We start from the raw sequence: 25,136 nt of genomic DNA on the forward strand, positions 1-25,136 counted from the left end.
TAAAGCTAGAACTCAGGGTCTCAGGTTTCCTAGGCAAGTGCCTTTCCATCAGACTACCTTCCTGGCCCATGCAGCTTAAAAAAATGTTCTCCTGAAGACTGCAAAAGACCCTTGGGCTCCCAAGAACCACTGTCTGGCCCTGGAAGTCCAGGCTGCCTCATGATACCTCTGCTCCCTGCTTGTTCTTGGCCTCTGTTCCCAGTTACACAGGCCTTCCTTCACTGTGCTATTGCTGGGCCTTCTTGCTTCCTTTGGAGGCTGATTATTTTGGCCTGGGCTGATCCCCGAGCTTGCCTGTATCCTGGGAAGATTTTGGTGGTTAGATTATTGCAGCAGCTGAATGGTGAGGGCCACAAGGAAAGGGGCCACTAGGCATGGCAGGAGGGGCTGGCACTGGGCCTCGCAGGCAGATGGCATTCAATAAATATCCTTTAAACATTTATTAAATGTGATTACAAGGACAGCAAGTGAGGGCCATTTCCGGAAAGAATATAACTTGACTGGCATGGATAAACCATCTAGAAGATGCCTTCTTGACCACACCCAGTGAGGAGGTTTGTGGAGTTGCCTCCAGTTTCCAACTAAGACCTTGCCACACCTGCTTCAAAGAACAGAGTGGGCAGATGATAATAAAATAACATGGGATTTAAATGAAGCAGGTTTGTATTCTCAGTGGGACGCCAGCCAAGAGTGGACACAGCTCTGAGAATGTACAGCCGGAAGTTCTCAAAGGCCTTGGGATGCCAACCAAGAATTAGCTCTGAGAGGCGGTACAGCTTTGGAAGACTTCCAGAAGATCAGGTCTTTGAGGTGATGGGTAGTCATTGACACCCAGAAGTTGGCAACAGATAGCTGGAGTCTCAGAGGCTATTGTGGTTTGAATAAGAATGCCTTCTATAGCTTTAAAAAAAAAAAGTGAAAGCTTAATCGGCAGGGAAAGGTGCTATTTGAGAAGGATGGGGAGGTGTAACCTTCTTGGAAGAAGTATTGGCACAGTCATATCTAATGGGAAAAGCGAAAGTCATGAAGCCAGCTCATCTGCTTGAGCAAGATCCAGCAGAGCTGAGCCACAGGCCGAGACCCGTGTGGTGCCGTCTTCCACATTTCCTCTTGGTCTCCACGTGTTGCATACTTGGGGGGCTTTTAATATTTGTACAACTTGGGATATTGGATTAATGGAAATTTTCTTATGAATTATTTATGCCTTCTCCCAGGAGTACTGCTTCTAAGCTTCAAAGTCCTGAGCACACTATCCCTGCCGATTTTACGGAGATAGCCTTATCTGGCTCTACTTGAAGGTCTTCCTTATGCTCTAGAGGTTGTGATTCAAACAAAGACACCAGGGATCTTCCTATGAGCCTCTGACTCCAAGATTCTTTTGGAATATCTGCCCCTGTACTTACTCAGGAACAAGATAATCAAAATAAAGTGAACGTAAAAAGATAAACAAGACAAAGGTGGCCTAGAGAAATGGGCAGCAGATCAGGTAAAAAGCCTCTTCTTACTGTACACTCAGGCAAATTATGTAGCAGATAAGATTGTGGGCCACATATGGTATTGCCCCTTGAGGAAAAGATACAGCAACAAAGTTACAGTGGCTGGAGTTACTGCTGCCCTACACAGGGGCATATATATATATATATATATATATATATATATATATATATATATTTTTTTTTTTTTTTTTTTTATTTTTATTTTTTTTTTGGTTTTTTTGAGACAGGGTTTCTCTGTGTAGTTCTGGCTGTCCTGGAACTCACTCTGTAGACCAGGCTGGCCTCGAACTCAGAAATCCGCCTGCCTCTGCCTCCCAAGTGCTGGGATTAAAGGCGTGCGCCACCACTGCCTGGCACAGGGGCTTATATTGATGGACAAAGAATGTTGTGGATAAGAGATAAAAAAAATAAAATATTAAGACCTCCCTGTCTTACAAAAGTTAGCTCATGTTAGGCCACTGTGGTGTCATGTGACCAAGAAACAAAAGAATACCAAGATTAGAGGTATAAATAAATTCTACAAAGATATAAAATAAGCATTGTATTATGGCATAAATTGAATAATAACTGTAGCAGCTTTGGCCTGAAGATTTTTCTTGGGGCCTCAAGACAATTAGGACTCTGATCATTAAGTTGATAATACATTGCTTGGGACATGACCGCCTGCCCAGGCTGGCTCGGTGATTTTCTTTCTGTCTAATGCCCTTAAAACCACAAGAGCTACCAGTCTGAGAACAGGCTGTCATGCTTTGGCAAAATATGCCTCTAGATTCTTAAAAAGAAGATTATGGGGTTGATGAGGGAAGATGATTTTAAAAGATAACTCTGTTCTGTCACGGTTTATCAATGATGGCAAAACTTATGACCTGTGTTTTGGAACAGCATAAATATCTATGCGTATTAAGTTCTGTATAAATAAAGAAGCACCCTAACTGCCAGTCAAGCTGCAAGATTCCCTCTACACCCCTAGCCCCTCACCCCATACCTCCACACCCCAGTACCCTCCAACCAACCATCATGCCTGACTCACCCCTCATAGGCAGACTCCTTAGCTGCTTTGTGGGATTTGACAATTTCCGGTGGGCAAAGTATGTAACTGGGGAGATTGGTGTTGAAACTTTGAAGTTTCAAAAGCCTATAGCCAGGCTCAGTCCTTCCCTGCCCCCCACCCCCATACCTGTGGATCAGGATGTCTCAGCACCATGTCTGCCTGTGTGCTGCCATGCTTCTCACCATGACTATAATGGACTAAACCTCTGAAACTGTAAGCCAATTCCAGTTAAATGTTTTCTTGTATAAGAGTTGCCTTGGGTCATGGTGTCTCTTCACAGCAATAGAACAGTTACTGGAGGCCTTCAAGGTAGTGAGTCTCTCAGACCGCTGTAGCCTCAGGTTCAGTCTTGAGGCTAACTGGGGCCCCTGCCTGAGGCTAGAAAACAATTGCCACTTCCTCTTCTGTAGAATGTTAATGCATCCTTCTTTGAATTGGTGGTATGCAAGTAGGTTGAAAAATAAGACCGATCAGGAAGGAAGGGAGGGGCAACCAAACCTGCTGGGGAGGGGCAAAATAGTGAGCACATCAAAAATAGCTAAAAGTTGACAAGCAACTTGTTAAAATGTTTCTGTTGGTTCCCATGGTCCTTGCAGTTGAGCAACTACCTTGGTCAGGTTCCCCCAAAGGCTCCTGAGGTTCCTGCAGGTGGGCTTACCAGCTTTAAGATTGCTGGGCTTGAGTTTGGCCAGACTCCTCAGAAAACTCCATATGGCGTGAGAACCACCTACTGTAAACCCAATGTACTGTAAACCTAAATGGTTACAATTTATATTTATAGTGCTAACAGGACCAATATGCCAGAGCTTTATTTTATTTTTTACTTATTAATTAATTTATTTATATACTCTTACACTGTAGCCATGCTGGCCCGGGAATTACTGTGTAGCCCAGGTTGACCTCAACCAGATCTCAATCTTCCTGCTTCAGCTCCATGTTCATCTAGAATTTACAGATGTGGGTTACCATACCATCTCCGGGCTGTTCTTTGTTTTTCTTTGTGTAGTACTAGGTGTGGAACTCAGGACCTTGTATGTGTGAGGCAAGTGCTTTGTATCAGAGCTATATTTATTTCTGTTGTTCATTTATAATTGTTAAGATTTATTTTTGAAAGCCCCTCCCCCCACATTTTAGATTTACTTTTTTTCTATGTACGAATGTTTTGTTTGCATGTATGTGTGTGTGTCATTTGTGTATGCCAGGTGCCTATGAATGTTAGACGATGACACTGGATCCCCTGGAACTGGAATTATAGATATTTGTGAGCTGCTGTATGGTCCTCTGTAAGAACAATAAGTGTTCTTATTGTTCCGTAGAACCAATCTCTCCAACCCATCCTTTATTTTTTAATTATTTCTATGGATGTTGTGTACGTAAATACAAGCACCCAAGGAGGCCAGAAAAGGATGTTGGATTCCTGGGATCTAGAGTTATAGGTATTTATGAGCTGTTTGATGTGGGTGCTGGGACAACTCCAGTCCTCTGGAAGAGCAATATGGGCTTTCAATGGCCTAATGTTTCAGGCCCATTGCTTGTCTTTCCTGAGGGTTGTTCTGGTATCTCTTGAGCTCTACATGGGCCCTGGTCCCAGGATAATTCTCATTTCATTATACAGAAACTGAGTCTCAGGCTAGAGCAGTCACAGAAGCTTTGTAGAAAGAGCAGGCCTAATGGGGTGTGATCATGGTATTCTTTTTTTTTTTTTTTTGGTTTTTCAAGACAGGGTTTCTCTGTGTAGTCCTGGCTGTCCTGGAACTCACTCTGTAGACCAGGCTGGCCTTGAACTCAGAAATCCGCCTGATCATGGTATTCTTATTGCTGTTTTCAAAGCATTCCAAAGTGGGTAGGAAGAGACAGCTCTGCTCCCTAACTTGTCATATCCTGGATTCGGAAACCATTTAAAGGCGGTCCACTGCCCTACTGCATGCTCCCAGAGTGTCAGCTGAGTGCAGCCAGCTTGGAAGAGGTCAGAGGCCTGAGCAGGGGCTTATGGTTTTGTGGCATGGTCTCGTAGGATGACCAAAGGACTCTCTGAAGTTTACCTGGCACACCTCCATGCAAGAAACTCTGTAACTTTAGTTTTTTCAAAACTCTACTTTTAATGATGGTTCTTAGGTGCTTTAGCCACCTTTCTAGCCCACCACCCACCAACGGTAGTGGGAAAGAAAGGATACAGGGGAGTGGACCTGTTTAGACATGGTTCTTTTGGAGCAGCTCCCTTCACTGTTGTCTGGAAATTGGCAGTTCAGTTCACAGGTCAGCAGTGAAAGCTCATTCTACTCACAGACACTTCACAGGTACACCAGCAATCCAGTTTTGTAGAGTTGGGTTAGCAAACAGGAATCAGCAGCGGTGACACAATGTAGCAGAGACAGCCAGGCTTCAGCCTCTGCACAAGTCAACAGGAGGGACCAGCAGGAATGCCAGGAGTTCTCGGCTGTGCCCCTCAGCGAATTGAAAGATCAAAGAAGACTCAAGACCAAGAAACATTTAGCTATGTAAGCAAGCCTAGCTCAGTCTCCCTCCCTGCGAAGCCCTATTTATACCCTCCAAACATTACGTGTCTTGTGTATCTGTCTCAGCTGACACTACTCCACCTGGAAGCAACAAGAAACTGCAGCTCATCACCAGTTTTTTGGTTTGTTTGTTTGGTACGTTACTCTATAGAGTCCGAACAAATGGAGCTCAACTAGGCAGTGTAAGGCGGGCCAATACATGTGTGTCGTTAGTAAAGAATCCTTCATCATGTGTTCTTTCATGTGCCTGCTTTAGCAGAACAACCTTTCACCTGTGTCTGCTTCAGTGAAACATTTCTTCACATGTTTGCCCCAGCAAAACACCATCCGAACGACTTTCCAAAGAATCCTTAAGTTTCCACTTCAGGACTCTAGAGACCAGGTGTCCAAGGGCTGACTAGGGTCTCATGTGTCACCATTGTTAGAAATATTTAGAGTCATACTGTAGCACAGGCTGATGACTTGTATCCACAACTGAGGAGAAAGTGACAGGAACCATGGTCACCAGGAACATGAAACAGGGAGGAATAGTGTACCTCATATTCTTGGTGTGAAGAAGCCAGCACTCTAATTTTAAAAATCTAGGAACTGAAGCCGGGCATGGTGGCACACACCTTTAGTCCCAGCACTCTAGAGAGGCAGAGGCAGAGGCAGGTGGATGTCTGAGTTCAAGGCCAACCTGGTCTACCTAGAGAGTTCCAGAACACCTAGGCCTACACAAAGAAACCCTGTCTGGGTCGGGGTGGGGTGTGTGTGGGTGTGGTATATGCTGGAGAGATGGCTCAGCAATTAAGAGAACTGGCTGCTTTTCCAGAGGTTCTGAGTTCAATTCCCAGCAACCACATGGTGGCTCACAACCATCTGTAATGGGATCCAATGCCCTCTTTTTGTATGTCTGAAGACAGCTACAGTGTACTCATATAAATAAAATTAATAAATCTTTTAAAAGGATGCGTTTAGTATTTATTTATTTATTTATTCACTGTATATTAGTATTCTTTTGCATGTACACCCACATGACAGAAGAGGGCACCAGATCCCATTATAGTTGGTTGTGAGCCACCACGTGGTCACCGGGAATTGAACTCAGGACCTTCAGCATTGGCTTTTGTCCCTTTGTTCAGAGCCCTGTCCCAGCTCTTCTCTGAATCCTCTGTCCATTTGTCATTGAGGCTCCCACAGAAAGCTAGGTCTGAACCCCAGGTCCAGCAAGGCTGAGTTTATATTGCCCAAGGCTTTGGTCTGCCATTTCCATGGGACAGGTAGAGTACATGTGCCAAGGGCACTGAGGAGCCTGATGGAGATTCCATGGAGCAAAGGAAGGGAATCAGCCGGAACTGGGGATTAGATGGCCAGCAACAAGGCTCACTGTGGTTCCTTGTATCTCCGTGGCAAGGAGACAGACTTTCTGCCTTAGCTTCTGAAAGTCTAGGAAAGATGAGTCTAGGCCATTACTGTCTCAGCAGAGGGGCCAAGCTGGGAACCGGCAGTCCTCATGGCCAGATAAAACTGCTCATTCTGTCAGAGGTCTGCGACACTCAGGACTTAGGCTAAAAGTCCTGATGGTGTGTGATAGCCCAGAGCTCTCTGTATCACATATCTTTCCTGCTGCTCTGTCTCCAGGCCAGGGAATTTCTCCCCAGGATCTGGGTCAGGTCTAGGATGGATGAGGAGTGAGGCAGATGGAAGTCTCTGAGCACACGTCCTCTAGCAGACAGAAGGGTAAAGTCTGATAGAGAAAAATGGTACAGGAGGAAGGGGAGGGCCTGTGAGAAGTCAGGCCTGAAGGATCCGGTGGGGCAGGAGAATGTCAAAGCCCCCCTCTTTTTTTTTTTTTTTTTTTTTTTTTTTTTTTTTTTTTTTGGCTGTTTTCCTGAAAAGCAGAAAAATGTTAAAACAGAAAAATGGAAGTTCTGTCTTCAAAAGGCAAAAGGGAAGAAAAGTTCCTGGATTACAGCTTCCCCTCCCTCTGTCTGGTTCTGGTGCCATCTCCTGAACCTAAAGTTATGGTTGGCTATGGGAACCCCTAATGGGACTTTCCTAGCCCCAGAAATATTCCTTAAGTGTATATGGTGCAAGAAAACTTTTTTTTTTTTGAGACAGGATTTCATGTGTCTCAGACCAACCTTGAACTTGATAATGGCTGAAGATGACTTTGGACTCCTGCCCTCCCTCTAAAGAGTTATTGGCCTGCGTAAGCGCTTCCATGCTTGCCTTTTAGCACCTACCGGGTCTTCCAAGTGAGAAAGTTAAGTCATTGATGGGGCAAGAATTAGCTGGCTGATGGTCTCATGGAGGTGATGAGGAGTGGCCTCACCCCTAGAGCTCTACGTGGTATTTCTAAATTTTTTTTTTAAATGTGTATTGGTGTTTTGCCTGCATGTATGTCTGTGTGAGGGTTTGAGATCTTGGAGTTACAGACAGTTGTGAGCTGTCATGTGGGTACTGGAAATTGAAACCAGGTCCTCTGGAAGAGCAGTCAGAGTTCTTACCCGCTGAGCCATCTCTCTAGCCCCCTAGTATTCCTAGTTGTTGTAAAAAATTAAATTAAATAAAATTAAATAAAAATAAAATTAAGTTGGTCAGTCATGGCACACTCCTTTAACACTGGCACTCTGGAACAGAGTCAGGTGGATCTCTGTAAGTTCAAGACCAGCCTGGTTTACAGAGCCACTTCCAGGACACCAAGGGCTACTACATGAAGAAACCCTGCCTCAGGAAAATAAAGAAATAAATAATAAAAACTCTAAAATGTTAAAAGGTTTCTTTATTTTTAATTATCTGTGTGTGGGTTTGTGTAAAGTGTAGGTGCCCACAGAGGCCAGAAGGGAGTGTCAGATCCCTAGGAGATGGAGTTACAGGTACTTGTGAGTTGCCCAGCATGGGTTCTGGGAACCGAATTTTGTTCCTCTGCAAGATCAGTATGTGCTCTCAACTGCTAAGACATCTCTCCAGCTCCATCCATGCCCTTTGACGATGGATGGCCTCCTGGGTCTCCAGTGGAGACAGTTAGATCCTGACCCAAGGCTCTTATTGCAGAAAGGTTCAGTCTGACTCTGCTCTGGTATGACTGCTATGGTGTGTCCTTGCCAACACTCAGAAATACCCTCACATAAGATCAGTCACCCTAGGGCCTTGGGACCTATCCTGTCGTCCTTAGAGGCTCTGATAGCGTGGGAAAGTACTTAGCTACTGTTTTCATTCCTTGAACTAGAAAGTGTATAGGGAGCTGGCACTGGACCTGCAAGAACACTCCTGTTAAGGTCAGTACAGCTGACTTTCAGATTCAGGCCTGCCTCTCAGAGGAGCCCCAGGCAGAGCGCAGAGCTGAGTGACCCAGAGTATTCACGAGCAGGCTGCAGGAAGCTCAGAACCTACCGATGCCCAGAGCCAACAGCCTTCACTTGCTCTGTCAGGACAGTATTCATGTGATGCTTGGGTCCCTGGGAGCATCCTTGGGTCACAGGGAGCACTTCAGACCTGTCATCTGCTGCAGTCTCCTGTCCTGGCTGTTCTTTCACACAGTGGGACAGCAGTATGGACACGGTGAGGAGAATTCTACGCCATCTCTCCTCATTCTCCATTCTTTATCCCCATGTGTGGAGGTCCCTGCAAATGCTACAGCTGGCAGAGAAATTTCTCCGTGAGAGACATGAAGGAAATCTGGTTCAGTACAATGTAGTTAGCTGGGCTGGCTCAGACTTCTAGAGTCAGCTTCTAGAACACATTGAGTATGTTTTAAGTACAGTACAATTTGGAACAAAGCTTCCTGGTGTAATACAATCCTCTGTGTAATACAAAGAGGCATAACTACATTGAAACTCACCTCAAAGCACATAGAAGATGGGCTCTAGAGATAGGTTACATGTATTAAGGGCCTAGGAAGGGATCAGATGTGGTCTTGGTCATACAGATAGGACAGAGCTCCTCTAGGCTGTTAGATACCTCCAGTCCTACTTGTGGGAGCTTGATCTGGCCTGGCCTTACAAACAGTGTAAGTCACTGGGTAATTAATCTCCTCCATTCCCAGCCTTCTGGGGGAAAAACAGGTTATATATCTTTCCCATTGAAAATTCCTTAGCCAGGCAGTGGTAGCACATGCCTTTGATTCCAGCTCTTGGGAGGCATATGCAGATGGATCTCTGAGTTCGAGTCCAGTCTGGTCCACAGAGCAAGCTCCAGAACAGCCAGAGCTACACAGAGAAAACCTGTCTTAAAAAAAAAAAAAAAAAAAAAAAAAAAAAAGAAAGAAAGAAAGAAAGAAAGAGAAAAAAAGAAAAGAAAGGAAAAGAAAAGAAAACCAAGAAAAGAAAAAAGAAAATTCCTGTTTTTAGCCAGTGGTGGTGCACATCTTTAATTTCAGCACTAGGCAGAGAGGCAGGTGGATCTCTGAGTTCAAGGCTAGCCTGGTCTATAGAACAAGTTCTAGGATAGCCAGGGCCACACAGAGAAACCCTGGGGTTTTTTTGGAGGGGGAAGGAAGGAAAAGAAAGAAAGAAGACTTCTTAGTTTTTTTTCTGTGCTCATCTATAAAGGCAAAGGACCTTTGTGCTTACTTGTGAAGGCAGGGACCTTTCTGCTTTCTCCCTTGGCTCCTCCCACCCTGCATCGCTCACTCTATATACTTAAGACTGAAGTCATTTCCTTTGTCTCCTCTCTGCACCACTGTTCCTCCTTCTGTAAGACAACCATAAGGAAGCCACTTCTCTAGGGGCTCAGGAACCTGAGGCGACAGAACACAACCTGCAGCTCTGGGACCTTGCTCATTTTCCTGCGTTACAGGCCAGCCGTGCTGTCAAAAGGTTCAGGTGTGTGGCCTTGAAGAGAGTCATTTATTCACTCAACAGACCATGCTTTATTACTTCCTCTGCGTCAGCTTATACTTGGGGCTGAGGGTACAAATCATGGGGACGGCCCAGCAGGCTAGATGCCCCAACTCCAGCAGGTAATCTAAACTGTGAGAGAGGTGTGGGGAGGGGATTGCCTGAGGGAAACTTGAAGCCTCCTAGGTATTTGGACTTTATCCTTGTGCTTGGACATTATTCAGAGGGCACTGGGTCCAATAACGAAAACAGTGGGCTGGCTCCTATGAACCTGACTGGGATTCCCTCAGGAAGGTCACACAACTGTCTTGGTGAGTTGCTAATTGCTGATCATGGGGTCTGAGATCAGTGCCAGCCTGGCTGGTTCCTGGAGACCTGGCTAGAAGTCCCTCAGAGAGGCTCTTACCATCATTGTCTCGGTAAGCACTTGAATGAAAACAAAGAAATGCATCAATAAATAAGTGGGGCATGGCTGTTTCTAGGGATGTCGGAGGAGAAGATTTATTGTGGATATGAATGAGAGCATAGCCAGAGGCATCTGGACTGAACATGACCAACAGACTGGACTGTCTCATGTGAGAAAGGTGGAGAGGGGAGAGGAAGTCAGGGACCTTGAGCCATAGCCAAGGAACCAGAAGACGGAAAAAAAATGGAACCTATAACCAAAATGGCTGGGTTATATAAAGAAGAGCAGCTGGGGGAAGGGCACAGCCCCTGGGCTAGAGAAGTTTAGGGTAGGGGGCAGTTCTGCCAGCCAGGAAGACCCTGCAGCAGGTAGGGACTGAGGGATGCTGGGAGATCCTGGCAGCCAGCTCTAGGTGGGAGGTTTCTTTTTGTTGTTGTTAGTTTTTGAATTCTCAGCAGGTTATCAGACAGAGGAGGAATGTTGAGTGGAGGGACTGAGGGGGACATTCCTGGGGCCCCAGTGTGTGTGGTTGCTTGACTAATCGTTGAGTGGCCCCGGAGGAAAGAATCCCAGGCATGAAGAAGTTCCCGGAGCCGCCTTCAGTGCTAGGCGTGGGTAATAGGGTTATCAGCTTGTTTGTCAGAATGGTTCATTCAGAGCACTTTGCTGCTTGCCTGCAGAAGGTAAGCCAGCCTCCTTGGAGGCAGGCTGTGGAACCCACAGCCACGCTCACTTCCTTTTGGCTGTCCGAGCCCGTGGGAGTGTCTGCCATGACACCTGTTCCTCACCCTATATATTGCCCTATCACCAGGACAATGTTAGGAACAAAGCTGCCTTGCAAGGGGCCTAACTCCATCAACAGAGCGGTCCTGACAGAGAGGACAGTGGAGGGGCAGGGAGCACCCCCTCCTTCCTCCCGCCCTCTGGGCTAGAGACAGAGCTAAAATGGCCCTTTGTACTTTGTTTCTGGAGGCACAAGGCCTGGGTGGGAGGGGCTGGCACTGCTGGGACAATGCTAACCTCAGCTGAGGGGGTTGAGGGGACTCTCTGAGGAGGGGGAAGCTGGTGGGATTTTCTTGGCACTGAGGTCAGGGAGGGTGTCCCATCAGATGTGAGTTCTTAGTGTCTGGGCCCATCTTCCAAGCACTCCTAAGCCAGACAGAGCTAGTCTCTCTGTACATGAACCCTTTTTTCAGGGTTCCTTGGTTTCTTGCAGTGTTTGGTTCCAGTCCCCAGCAACTGTTTACTGGCCAGCCAAGCTGTGTCGTGGGGGTGGAAAGCAAAAGTGACCCTTCTTTCCTACAGTTGACATTCCTAAAGGCAGAGAGACATAAACAAGGGTTAGCATCTCCCTCGAGGATAAATTGTGGGTTTAATACCTGGGGAGAAAGAGAGAGAGAGAGAGAGAGAGAGAGAGAGAGAGAGAGAGAGAGAGAGAGACAGATGACAGAATATGAATGTGAGTTGTTGGGGCCAGGGGTCAGGAAGGCCTTGGGCAGTGACATCAGAAGAAAAAGCTGCCAGTACTCAGAGATCTGAGGGAACGGTTCACCAGGAGGCAGTGACAGCATGAAGACTCCAGGGTGAGGTTTAGCCTGGGGAGGAAGGGTGGGGAAGAGCAAGGTGAACTTAGAAGAGATGTGATAACCATCCTGGCAGGATCTATGGACACCCAGAGCAGCCTAGGTTTCATCCTGGGTATGATGTGCCATGAGCTAAGAGTGGGAGACGCCCAGATGGGGACCTTGTAGTGACCCATGGTTGTTAGGCAGAGGGAAGCCAGTGAGCATGGCTTTGGGGTTGCAGAAGAGGAAGAGAGATAAAGTATTCTACCAGACATGGGGTGAGGCTACATGTAGAAGAAGTCTCAGGAACTTGTAAAGCAGGTCCCTGTCAAGGCTCCTAGATGTCATCCCATTTAGTTCTTGTGAAGAGGAGGGTGACTGGTTTTACTATGCAGGCAGGAACGCAGGTTACCTGCCTAAGATCACTTGCTGGTGAGGATGGAGAAAGGACAGGCTTTGAGTCTAAATCCCTTCAGCTCAGAGCTGAGCTTCCCCACAACACTACTGCAGGGATCCAGAAGGTTTCTTTTGTCCCATCCTCTCTGGCCTTGGCCTTAGTAAACTGAGAGGCAGCCACTCTTATTACTATTACCCAACTTCAACCTCATGGTGCCCCTTGATGCTGTGCTGGGGGATAACCTCACAGTGCCCCTTGATGCTGTGCTGAGGGTCACTAGTGCAGGGAGTACCCCGCTATTCATTCCACAGCCGTGGAAGCCGATTCCTGACAGAGCTGGCCTTGGTGTGACTCTTGAATTTGCCTGCTTTTTCATTTCCTACTGCTAATGAGACAGGGCCACCTTTCTGGATGTGGAAGTCTTGAGCCTCTTGTAGATAGCAGGGAGTTGAGGGCCAGGGACCCCTGTCAGATTGATCCCCCACTGGCCTCTGGGTTCCTGAAGATGCCTGTGATCAGTTCAGGTGGGTGTGGCTCAGTGAGTATCAGAGGCTCCAAGCTTCCACAGATTCTCCCAGGAGCCTGGTTAACCTTCTTTGAATTGAAGCTGTTAATCATTAATCCTTTGTTCTTACTATTGCCCAGTTCCTCGCTGGCTTCTTCTATTTTGAAGGTCAAACCCTGCCCCTCTCCTGAGGCTCTATTCAGCCTCTCACTACAGAAGTGGGAAGGGCCCTCATGTACCAGGCAAGTCTTGATATCCTAGCTTGGTGTCTCCTTCCCACTGAGGGGCTATGAGCAGTTGGGCCAGTTCATGCCATACCATCTGGTAGATGGAGATGCTGACACACAGAGGGGGAAGGGCTCCGCCTGTGGGCATCCTGTTTGGTTATTGGTTTGTAAGATGTTTATTGTGTTGATGGTCAAGTGGTTTTTTTTTGGGGGGGGGGGTGTGGACGACTCAATTTGCTGGGAGGGTGAAGGGTCAGGCTACTGAGCCAACTGCCTGGAAGTCCAGGGCCTGTGAGTGGTCTGAGCTTGGAGACTGCCTGAGGGAGGTGGAGGCTACATCCTGAGATGTAGACACAGGGAGAGAAACCTCAGTGAGTGGAGTATTGTGTGCAAAGCCAGGGCTAAAGCATGGTGGCCCCTGTCTTGCAATGTAGTGCTCAGAATTCTGCTCAGCTGCCTCCAAAGCCCAGGTCTGTATTTGACACAGAGAATGAGGATTGTGGTCAGGCCAAAATGGAACCCCTAGATAGTATAGCAGCGGCTTGAATATCCCCTCTAGGCTTCTAAAGTCTTCTCTGTGGTCAACCACACGGATCTCAGTTCCGCCCGTGGAAGGAGAGCTTCTTTGCCACACTCCCCCGTGGAGCTGTGGATTCTGAGTTGCTTTTAAAGGAGGCAGCATGGGTTCTTACCCTGGGCTTGTCATCCTGGGTCCCTCTATACAGAGATTGGTTCAACCTAGCACTTGAGAATTAAGGGCTGGATGATAGAAGAGTCTTCTTGACTCTTTAAGGAGTGGGAGAGCAGCCTGGGTTACATGAGATCCTGTCCCAACACATGTGCACAAAGACAGACAGACTGACAGAAAGAAAGGCAGAGAAAGAGACAGAGAGCTTGCTTGCATGCTATCCACATCTTCCAGTTTTTAACTTTGGTCTTCTGAGAGTGTCCCCTAGGGGTGGGGCAGAGCCCTCTAGGCTCTCTGCCCTGAGAATGGACAGAGCTCAGAGGAGGAAGGTCTGAGGTTGGCTACCTGCACTGGCCCTTGACCACTCCAGGAAGGGAAAATGCAGGTGCTTCCTGCCTCGCCCAACACCTGTCTCCTCTGAGTGTTAGGGCTGCCCTTCCAGCTGCCTGGCTACGCATTTTACAATGAGGAGACCTGAGGCTTGGGAAGAGGTGGCTCTAGGAAGCCATCCCAGGTAGACAGCTGTGCTGGCATGGGCCTGGTTGAGATCAGCTTGTAGTCACACACCTGACAAACCTGGTTTGGACTGGGACACCAAGGAAGGAATCGGCAGCTACAAAGGCCAAAAGCTGAGACCGAACTGGGGGCCTCCGAACAGGTACCATATGGTGGAATGGTGTGCAGAGATGGCCAGTAGGGACCCAGGCAGTGATCCTGTACAGGTCGAGGGGTGGGGAACATGGGCTTTAGGTAGGGTCCGAAGGCCAGGGAAGGGCCAGGGCTTTACCCTTTGATTCTGTGCCTTAGCCTTTTACTTGTTAGTAGCGGTGAGTGGTTGAAGGCAGGATGCAGCACGACGTACTCTGAACAGAGTTCTGTGGGAATCTCAGGATAGGCCCCCATACTTCCCACAGTTGCGGGTCACCAAGAGCTGGGGAACAGTTTTGAGTCAGGTGGGTAAATGGTAACACCTGAGTAGCCGATTGCTAACCTTGGAGCCCTCCACCCCTGGCCTGAGTTCCCAGGGGTCAGGGCTGGGGTAAAACACAGAGGGAAGGTGGAGATGTGAGCAAGGAGGTTGCTATGGAGGGGCATGGACCAGGCGTGTTAGGAACAGTTAAGGTAAGAGTCAGCATTGTGTGGAAGTGTCCTGTTAGTCTTGTGAAGCCTGGATCTTCTCTTGGATTTTCTCTAACTTCTGGAATACCAGTGACTCCCTTTCTCTACGTCAAATTGGGCGACTTGACAGATGGTACTGTCCAGGATGACAGGTTGCTGAGGATACTGGGTAGAGCTGAGGAACTGCTGGCTGTCCCTTCAGATCTAAAGAGAACTTAGGACTTTTGTGAACTGTGGTTTTAAAATCCCTGCAGCCAAGCCTAGTAGATGCATCGATGGTCCAAGCTATGGAGGCAGCCTCAGGCAGGGAAGGTGGTGTTCTGCCTCAGGCAGATCCAGTTGTGTGGGGGGGTCCCACACCCAGAGAGAACCAGGGAACCAGTAACAGGAGGGCAAGGAGTTGGCGAGTGACAGACACAAACACAAGAGGGTGCTGAATCTGAGTGCAATTCATGTGTGCAAGCATCAGACTTTTAAACAGAAAAAAAAAAAAAAAAAAGAAGTTAATTATTATACAATAGCCAAGATCAGTTGGGCCCCACACGGCCAGTTTAAACATCAGACAGAAATAACCTTTCATGAGACCGGTCAGGAATCAGACGGTGGTTTTACAAAGATGATGTCTGAGGTCAGTGTATTCTTAGACTTTGGTGTCTAACGACCCCCACAGGCCTTAAGAAGCACTATCCCAGTGCTCTGCAACCCACTGCCTAACAAACCAATATCCAGCCTTTGAATATTGTCCCTTAATGCTTTCTTATTATAACCTTAAAAGAAGGTACCAGGGTGACTTTGTCCCAGCAGCCCTCTCTAGCCAAATCAAAGTTTGATAAAGAACTCTGGCTCCATTAACCTCTATCCTCTATGATGATACATGTAGATTGTATCATCATACATCTACATGTATGATACCCATGTATCATACACTCCTGCACATGGTAATGGAACAGCTGTTGTTTTATACACCTGTAATGGATATTCCTAATGAACTCATCTGAACTCTGTCCTTTCTATTTTCCTTTTAGCTGCTTCATTAAAACCGTCTCCTTTTCTAAACTCTCCAACATTATTTCTTATTGCTACAATTTATAGCCTCTTCTGTAGCCAAATCTAGAGCGTCCAATCTGATAAACCCTTCAATCATACCCTGTTCTCCAAACTGAATATTTCCAAGAAAGATTAGTAATACAAGAGATATGGCTCAGAACCTTCCCTCGGTAATATCAAGAACAAATCGAGAACGCATCCTTTTCAGGGGCTACCAGGGCTCTCCAGGAGACAGGCTTCCTTTGAAGCATTCGCCTCAGGAGTCAGCATCCAAGATTTATTCTTGTCACACAGACTCCACTGGAGGTGCGGTGGCAGTGTTCCGCAGGGTAGGCTTGTGCAGCGGGACCCTTGAGGTTGCCTGGTCACCGGTTGGAGGCAGAGAGATGCATGACTTGAGAACTGCAGATGCCAGACTGCCACCAGCCTGCTGTGTGTCAGACCCTCTGTCCTCCATAGAGAGGGGAGGAAGGTGGCACACAGTCTCTGGCAGCAGACAATACTCCAGGAGTCAGCTGCGGTGAACAGAAGGACGGTGAAGGTGCTGTTTTCTGGGAGAGATGATCTGATTCCACTCTCCCACAGTCTGTCCATACATCCCTGGTTAGAGGGCTTTAGCCGCATGTGTCCTCCTCAGAAGACCTTTGTTAACCCTGATACTCTCTTCAGCTCTCTCATCTCTATCTCTCTGTGCTGAGTTCTCTCTCTCTCTCTCTCTCTCTCTCTCTCTCTCTCTCTCTCTCTCTCTCTTTTTCCGAGACAGGGTTTCTCTGTGTAGCCCTGGCTGTCCTGGAACTCACTCTGTAGACCAGGCTGGCCTCGAACTCATATATCCGTCTGCCTCTGCCTCCCAAGTGCTGGGATTAAAGGCGTGCGCCACCACTGTCCGGCTGTGCTGAGCTCTCTAAGGGTTTTTTTGTGTTTAAAAAAAAATTAATAAACTGTTTTTTCTTTCTCAAGTCCTGCTCCCAGAATGATGACTCTGAGGCTAAATATTTACTGATAAATGCCTAGGCCATGAACTTTGGCTCATTCCCTGACTAGATCATAACTTATGCAACCCATTAAAACGATTCTGTGTCTACCATTTGGTTAGTTAACCTTTCCTGCAGTCCCAGCTTGCTTCTTCCTTCTTGTCTCCCTCAGCATCTCTCCGGAGTCGTCCACCTGCTGTGTAGCATCCATCTCCTTGGTCTCATCTCTCATGGCTCTGCCTGAGTCTCTTTTATCTTTTATTATTTCCCCAAATCCTCTCTCTTCCTGCCAGCGTCCCACCTTCCATTTCCTGCCTCAGCTCACTGGCCATCAGCTTTCTTATCGACAGGTGATGTTTATAAGAGATTCTCTCTAGTTTTGTCCTTCTGCCTGACCTCTGTTGCAACTGCTCCCAGGTAGCTATCCTACCTGTTCATCTGCCCAGGCCAGTGTCCTAGACAGCAGTGTCCCCCTTAGCCCTCGTAACTTCCCTGTATCCCAGCCAAGCCCAGACTCTTTGTTCTGCGCTGCAGGGGATTGCTGCCCCCAGGAAGGAATGTATGTGCATTTCTGTCATATTTCTGAGAGTAACACATGACTCGTTCTTTTGGTTTATCCACATCTGCTCTGGGCTGGGCTACCTCCTGTCCACCTTTGGTCTGCAAAGGGGCTTGGAGGGACACGTTCTCATTCCTGGCCTGTTTTTTTTTTTCTGGAATGTTGTTCCCCCTATCTGCATGTTCACACATTGTGTGTGTGTAGAGTAGTAAGGACCCATTCATCGCTGGCTCATATGGGGAATTCATCTGTCTCTCATTTGCTCTCGGATGTTTATTCCTCAGACAGCTGAAGGATGAAGATCCATACCCACACCCCAGGCCTGGCTGTGTGAGAAACCTGAGTTTGACCTTCTATATGAGCTTGGTCAGGTCGCTGACCTTCTCCGGACTCCATTGTTCTGTTGATGATGACACAGTAAGGCTAGTTAGACTTTTTCTTTTCTCCTTCCTTTCTTTCTCCCTTCCTTTCTTTCTTCCTGGCAGCTTTTATATAGGAAACCATTTAATGGGGCTGGCTTACAGGTCCAGAGGTTTAGTCCATTATCATGAACATCATGGCAGGAACCACGGATGACAGGGTGCAGGCAGACGTGGTGCCAGAGAAGAAGCTGAGAGTTCTGCATCCAGATGGACAGGCAGCAGGAAGATCAAGTGAGCCACACAAGGCTTGGCTTGAGCATCTGAGACCTCAAAGCCCACCCCCTAGTGACACACCTCCAACAAAGCCACACCCACTCCAGCAAAGCCACACCCACTCCAACAAAGCCACACCCACTCCAACAAAGCCACACCTACTCCAACAAAGCCACACCATTTCCCAACAGCCATTCTTTATTGGCCTACGGGGGGGCATTTTCTTTCAAACCACCATAGTTACCTAGACTGTACAGGACAGCAGTCTGCTAGGACCTCATTAGCTATAACCATCCCACACTCAGGTTTTTCCCTTCATCCTGCCTGTTCCCCTTTGCCCCATCACTCTAGTAGGGCTGGTACACCCAACCTACTGGCATCTCTGCCTCTGTTCTCTCTAGGTCAGTCTATTCCAAGCTTACTACAATAGTCTCTAGTGCATGTAGCTACAAGAGTTAGTTTAGTCCTCAGTTGCAGGGTCAGGTTCATGTGCTCAATACCATGTGTCGAGTAGCTTTTGTATTGGACAGTGTAGTCCAGAGACATTTCCGTTGTCACAGGGAGTTCTGTTGAACAACACTAAGGCTGACCATGTGGCTCATCATCAGGTACAAGCTGACCAGGGTCACCCTGCTTACTGCCTCCTGGAGCCTGTGGCCGAGGCCTGTCTCCTTCCTAACACTTAGGAAGGAGCCCTGTGGGTCTCAAGCCCTGAAGGGAAGTGGGTCTGGACAGGTGAGTCCAGCTGTTTTACCCCTCTGAGCTTTAGTTTCCTCATGTGTAAAGTGGGAGTGTAGGCTCTATCTCAGAGGGAGGGAGGGAAAAGCATGTAGAGTTTCCTAGCTGATACCTGGCATGTATATTAAGGCTGTGGTAAGCTGGGCAGTGGTGGCACACACCTTTAATCCCAGCACTTGGGAGGCAGAGGCAGGCAGATTTCTGAGTTCGAGGCCAGCCTGGTCTACAGAGTGAGTTCCAGGACAGCCAGGGCTACAGAGAAACCCTGTCTTGAAAAACCAAAAAAAAAAAAAAAAAAAAAGGCTGTGGTAAGTGGTACGTGTCACTTTTAGCATGAATTAGGGAAACCACAGGTAGGCCACGGAAGTCCGGGCTCTCAGTAGTCACTGCTTCATTGGCTCATGATGAAAGCCATGAAGCCTGCTGAGCACAGCCAGCCTCTGGACATGCTAATCTGCTTGCCTCCAGCACTAGTAGAATTGTCCTGTGTCTCCACTGCCCATGGGCTTCTGCAGGACCTGAAGCTAATGTGCTGGGTAGGGAGTATGGGGGAAGGGCAGAGTCCTGGCAGGGCAGCTCTCTCAAGTACTTGCCAACCCCTCTGTAGAGGAATTCTGAGGGAGCCTGCAGGATGCTGAAGTCAGTCTAATGAAGAGGGCTTGGAGAAAGGGAAGGAGTCAGTCAAGGGATAGAAGGTTGTGGGGTAGCAAGCAGGGGTGAGGCTTGCCTTTGAGTAGGTATTGGATTGAGAGCTGTCAGTGAGGCTTCCATTCTGGAACTGAGGCAGCCGAGGGAGCTGGGTACCTCTATGGGATCTAGGTGGTCTGAACATCCATCCGGTTGGAGCAAAAACTGCCCTCTGTGTAGCTTTCTAAGCCTCTCTGGACTTTGATGGTTTTGCCCACATAAGGCACAGTGGCAGTTGTCCCATGGTAAAGAGGATTGCAGAGGCCATCCAAGCAGGCTGGTATCCTTGACAGCCTTGACTACACCTTTTCTCCTGGAACAACAGACTTTTTCCCTGTGGGTGAGCCAGGGGATAGACCTGATAGCCCTGGCTTTCCTCAGCCAGGATATTTTTGTATATCCTAGAGCTGGACCCCAGCCTACACCCACACTAGGGAGTACTCAGATCTGTCTGTTAGCTACCAAAGGATGCCTGGCCAGTCTTGACTTCCCTCGGCTTCACTTTCTTGCATGTGTAATTGTTGACTAGTTTCTAGCATAACTGACAGCAGTCCCTTCCAACCTTGGGGAGTAACTCTCTGCTGTGTAGCTGTTACTTAACACTTCTGTAAGGAACAGGAAATGCAAACCATACAATACAACAGCCACTTTAAAATGCATTTCTATCGGACACCATGTCAACTCATTATAAGCATATCCGCCATCATTAGCAGACATATGCTGTGCAAAGATTGGGAAGGCTGAAGGGGCCTGTGTAGCCCCAGACAAATCCTCTGGCAGTGCACTTGGCTGTGCTCTAACACATCACCCTGTACTGTTGCTTGCTCTTCCTGGCCCCTGGTACCCTGTACCCTTCATAGTTCAGGGTACCTGGCAGCGAAAGTGAGTGGAGCAGGGCAGGGCGGTAGCCTGTCCATCTGTCCAGCCTAGTGTGCTGCCCTCTTTCATCCATGCAGTAAATTCCTGGTCTCAGACATTAACCCTGTTAATGGGAGAACCCTGTTCTCCCACTGGTTCTTTCTGCATTCTAAGCTCTTCTGTCTCTGTCTGCAAAGCCAGCTCTGCAATCCTTTCTAACACAAGAACATTGAATGAACCTTCCGAGTTTTTCAGCTGTCCCCCCAATCTTTTTTCAAAATGATACACATGAAAACTCTGAAGCAAAACCAGAAAACCCCCTTCAGGGAGCAAGACAGGAAACCACCAAGTGGCAGTAGCTGCTAGCTTGCCCACCTCCATAAACAACCTTGCCAACCCCTCAAAACTTGCTAATTCCTCTCCTACATTAGAAGTGAAGTTACCCATTATGCCTAGCCCTGGCCAGAGGTAGGGGAGAAAGAAGGTTAATAGGGAAAAGGGGCTTGTAGACCTGTTTAGAAATAGTTCTTTGGGGGCATTTCCACTCTTCATTGTCAGGACACTAGCAGTCCAGTTCAATAGCAAACACCAAACACAAATCAGTAACAGCAGCGTGATGCAGCAGAAACAGCAAGGCCCCTCGGAATCAGCTGAGTCAGCAGAAGCGGCCAGAATCAGCTGGAATACCACAAGAAGTTCTTTGGTGTATTTCTATGAAGTGAAGACCTGTGAAGTGTTGTATGGTGTAGCAACGCAAGAGCGTCCTCTCACTGTGTGTGGGGTTCCATTTATATCCTTTCTAAACACTACACGCTCTCACAAGCTTTTTTTTTTTTTTTCAGCAAAACATCACATGCCCTCTCACAAGACAGTTAGCAGAAAAACATCAAGTGACACAACTGAGTTGTTAAAGAAACCAGAGATGTCCACATCAGACATGAGGCTGGATGAGTGGCTCAAGTACTCCCAGGCCTCTGTTTCTTCTAAGCAAACTTATCTCCACCAGGCTTGGCCCTGGAGCCAGTCCCTAGTTTTTCTCTGGCATTTGAAGCAGCTTGGCATTACAAAGGCTGTCTCAGGTTTTACTGCTGTGAACAGACACCATGACCAAGGCAACTCTTATAAGGACAACATTTGATTGGGGCTGGCTTACAGTTTCAGAGGTTTAGTCCATTATCATCAAGGCAGGAGTGCGGTGGAATCCAGGCAGGCGTGGTGCAGGAGGAGCTCAGAGTTCTACATCTTCATCTCCAGGCCTCTAAGAGAAGACTGGCCTCCAGGCAGCTAGGACTAGGTTATTAAAGCCCACACTCACAATGACACACTTCCTCCAACAAGGCCACACCTCCTAATAGTGCCATTCCCTGGGCCAAGCATATACAAACCATCACATTCCACTCCCTGGCCCCCATAGGCTTATTCAAACATAGGAGTCTATGGGGGCCATACCTAAACATAGCATAATGCAAAATACATTTAGTCCAACTTCCAAAGTCCCCATAGTGTATGACAGGCTCAACAATGTTAACAAAGTTCACTGTCTCTTCTGAGATTCATCTAATCACTTAACTGTAAGCAAGATAGGAAACCAGCTAGGCAAACTCCAAACTCTGCATCTTCATGTCTGATATCAAAGCAATCTTTAGATCTCCAACTCCCTTTTCATCTCTGTTCACTGCAACAGACTTCTTTCCCCTGGGCTGCTTCCACTCCCCGTTGGCAGCTTTCCTCAGTAGATATCCTATGGCTCTGGCATCTCAAACATCTTGGAGTTTCCAAGGCAACTTCAGTGTTACAGCTTCTTGTTTCAGTGTCTGGGATCCACACATGATCTTCTGGGCTCCTCCAAAGGGTTGCCATCACTTCTCCAGCTCTGCCCTCTGTAGCACTCTAAGCTCAGGTTGATCCACTCCACTGCTGTTGCTGTTCTTGGTAACCATCCCATGGTACTGGTATCTCCAATACACTGGGGTCTTCCTCTGCAACTGAGCTTCACCAATAGCCTCTCATAGGCTCTCTTCATGGTGCCAAGCCTCAACTCCTTTGCATGACCCCTTCAGTCCTGGGCCATCAATTGTAACTGAGGCTGCACCTTCATCAATGGCCTTCCATGGCCTCTCACAGTGCCAAGCCTCAATTGCTCCCTATGACCCCTTCATGTCTTCAAACCAGTACCACCTGGGTAACTCTTACATATTACCAAGTACAGCTGCAGCTCAACCTTGGCTATCTCTGGACCACAACTTCATTGGGCTCTCAGAAAACACTTCTCAGGAGATTTCACCTCAGTGATGCTGATATCTTCTTAATCACCACTAATTTCTTAGCTCTGGCTAACCAGCATCAATTGTCCCTGTAGCCTCCTTCTCCTCTTGACTATAAAACCAGAGCCAAATGACCAAAGATGCTAAGGTCTGCTGCTTCCCGGGGCTGGAACATGGCCACCTTGTTATATTACATTATCACCAGCTTTCTGTTTGCCAACTCCTTCACTGCCTAAGCCTAGCTGTCCTGGAACTTGCTCTGTAGACTGACTTTGAACTCATGCCTGTCTCAGGCTAGCCTTGAACTCGGAGATCTGCTTCATTCAGCTCCATTTCCCTTCCTGGTGCCCCCTTTAATACTCGAAACACATATCTTCCTTTCTAAGCTTTCATGCTTGTTCAAAATGCTTTTCATGAGACTTAACCAGAGAACAAAGTCTATGCTGGGCTTTTTTTTTCCTTTGTCAATGTAATTAATATAAATCTCTTTACTTTAGCCTCAGGCAGACTCTTCAGACAAGGGCAGAAAGGAGCCACATTCTTTACCAAAACCACAAAACAGTCTCTAGGTCACATACTGAAGTTATTCTCCACTGAACCCTCTTGGGTCAGGTCTGTGCAGTTCAAGTCAGTCTCAACAACAAACTCTTCCATCTTCTTACTAGGATAGCCCATTAAACCCCACTTAAAGCATCCCATGGCTTTCCAAATCCAAAGTCCTCAAATGTACATTCTTCCAAACAAAAGTATGGTCAGGCCTATCACAGCAATACCCCAGTCCCAGTACCAACTTCTGTATTAGTTAGGGTTTTACTGCTGTGAACAGTCACCAGTCCAAGGCAAGGCAACTCTTATAAAAATAACATATAATTGGGGCTGGTATACAGGTTCAGAGGATCAGTCCAGTGTTGTCATGGTGGGAGTATGGCAGCATCCAGGCAGACATGGCACTGAAGGAGCTCAGAGGTCTACATCTTTATCTGAAGGCCTCTAAGAGAAGACTGGCCTCCAGGCAGCTAGGACTAGGGTATTAAAGCCCACGCCTACAGTGACACACCTACTCCAACAAGGCCTCACCTCCTAATACTGCCACTCTCTGGCCCAAGCATATACAAACCATGACAGAGGCTTAGGAAGCTGGATAATTTAAAGGCTATAGAGTGACTACTCTATCACTATATATAGCCATGACCTGTGGAACCCAGCCCGATGCATACGCATCAAAGGAGTGATAAGGATGAGAAGTGAAGAGACAAACCCAATATCAGCCTCTCTTTGGATTCCGGAACTTCAGGAGTCTGACATGCCCTGTCAGCACCCAGTCTGTCTGTTGTTCCACATGGGGCCATTCAGCTTCAAGTCAAGAGGATCCCCGTATATCTTGAGAGACCAGGGAAGGTGTTCACATCCTTCTGAGCCCCGAGACATCGACTTGCTCTGCTTTAGACCCAAGATAGGAACAGGAATTAGTCACAGAAGCTCCAGGGAGCCTGTTGTATACTAACACAAGGGAAGAATTTCCAGGAGCGCAAAGGGTTTAGAAGAGATGTGCTGCCAGTTGGATGAGTGAAGAAGGCGCACTGGCAGAGCACTGGCTTGGGATGAAGATTTGAGCAGCATCCTCCCGTATTATATGTGGCATGTGCAAATGTGTTGTATGTCTGAGTATGCATGCATGTCTATAGGTATGTGTGCACATAGAGGCCAGATGTCAACATCTTCAGTCACTCTCCACCTTATCTTCTGGTAGAGTCTCTCATTAAGACCTGGAGCTAGCTGATTGGCTATGCTGGCTGTTGAGCTTGTTCTGAGAACCACCTGTTTCTGCGTTTAGAGTTCTGCGGTTACAGGTACATAGCCGTGTCCAGCTCCTTACATAGACGCCGGGGTTCAGACTTAGCTCTTCATGCTTGGGCAGTAAACACTTTGTCCGTTGAGCCATCTTCTCACACTCTGGGTAGAATTCCCACTTAGGGGCCTTTTGGAGCTAAGACTAGAGACTAGAGATGCCTGAAGGCCTGGCCCAAGGTCCTGAATACCTCATGAGACACTCAAAGAATCTTGCAGGGTGTGTCAGTCGCCTGTGGTAAGCAGCTCCCATTCAGCCCAGTTCTTTATCAAAGCCTGCCAGAACAAGGAGCGTTCGGTGGGACATCTGTGTCCCAGTGTCTGGCAGGAGACAACAAAATGAGCACTTACAGAACAGCCTCCAGCATCAGGCACCTCAGAGGATGCTTCAACACCATAGCTTCTTCTGGTCGCCCACAGAGCTGCAAAAGAATATGTTTTCATCCAAGGAGACAGGCTCAGAAAGGCAGAGAGTCTTGCCTGAGAGTACACAGCTAAGTCACAGTACCAAATCCCCAGGTTAAACAGTAACCAAGAATGCCAGTACTCAATGAGCACCTACTGTGTGCTTGGGCAGGCTTCCAGCCCTTTCCACAGACCAATGACAGGAGAAGCCAAGGCACAGGAAGTGGAGACACTCCTTGAGGTCACAGGCAGTGTATGGATCTGCCCTTTGTAGCCACAGGCCTGCCTTGTGCCTCAGGATCTACTGGACATACAGATTGCTTGCAGA

General features: G+C 47.6%; 1 protein-coding gene across 5 annotated transcripts in view; it reads left to right on the plus strand.

Annotated features, from left to right (window-relative positions):
- The window catches only part of Mgat3 (beta-1,4-mannosyl-glycoprotein 4-beta-N-acetylglucosaminyltransferase), a 52,904-nt gene that overhangs the window by 15,984 nt on the left and 11,784 nt on the right, over nucleotides 1–25,136 (plus strand). The window contains exon 1 of one of the 5 annotated variants that reach the window (XM_076911647.1): nucleotides 9,347–9,871. The exons of 2 other annotated variants lie outside the window; for them this stretch is intronic. The gene's annotated coding sequence lies outside the window, so the exon portion shown is untranslated. Of the gene's footprint in view, nucleotides 1–9,346; nucleotides 9,872–10,037; nucleotides 10,306–14,159; nucleotides 14,333–25,136 lie in introns of those variants that run through there. 2 more of the 5 variants (XM_076911645.1, XM_076911648.1) reach the window with 2 other exon arrangements.

This window comes from Arvicanthis niloticus, chromosome 13 (genome assembly GCF_011762505.2).
Source record: "Arvicanthis niloticus isolate mArvNil1 chromosome 13, mArvNil1.pat.X, whole genome shotgun sequence".
NCBI classification, from domain to species: Eukaryota; Metazoa; Chordata; class Mammalia; order Rodentia; family Muridae; genus Arvicanthis; species Arvicanthis niloticus.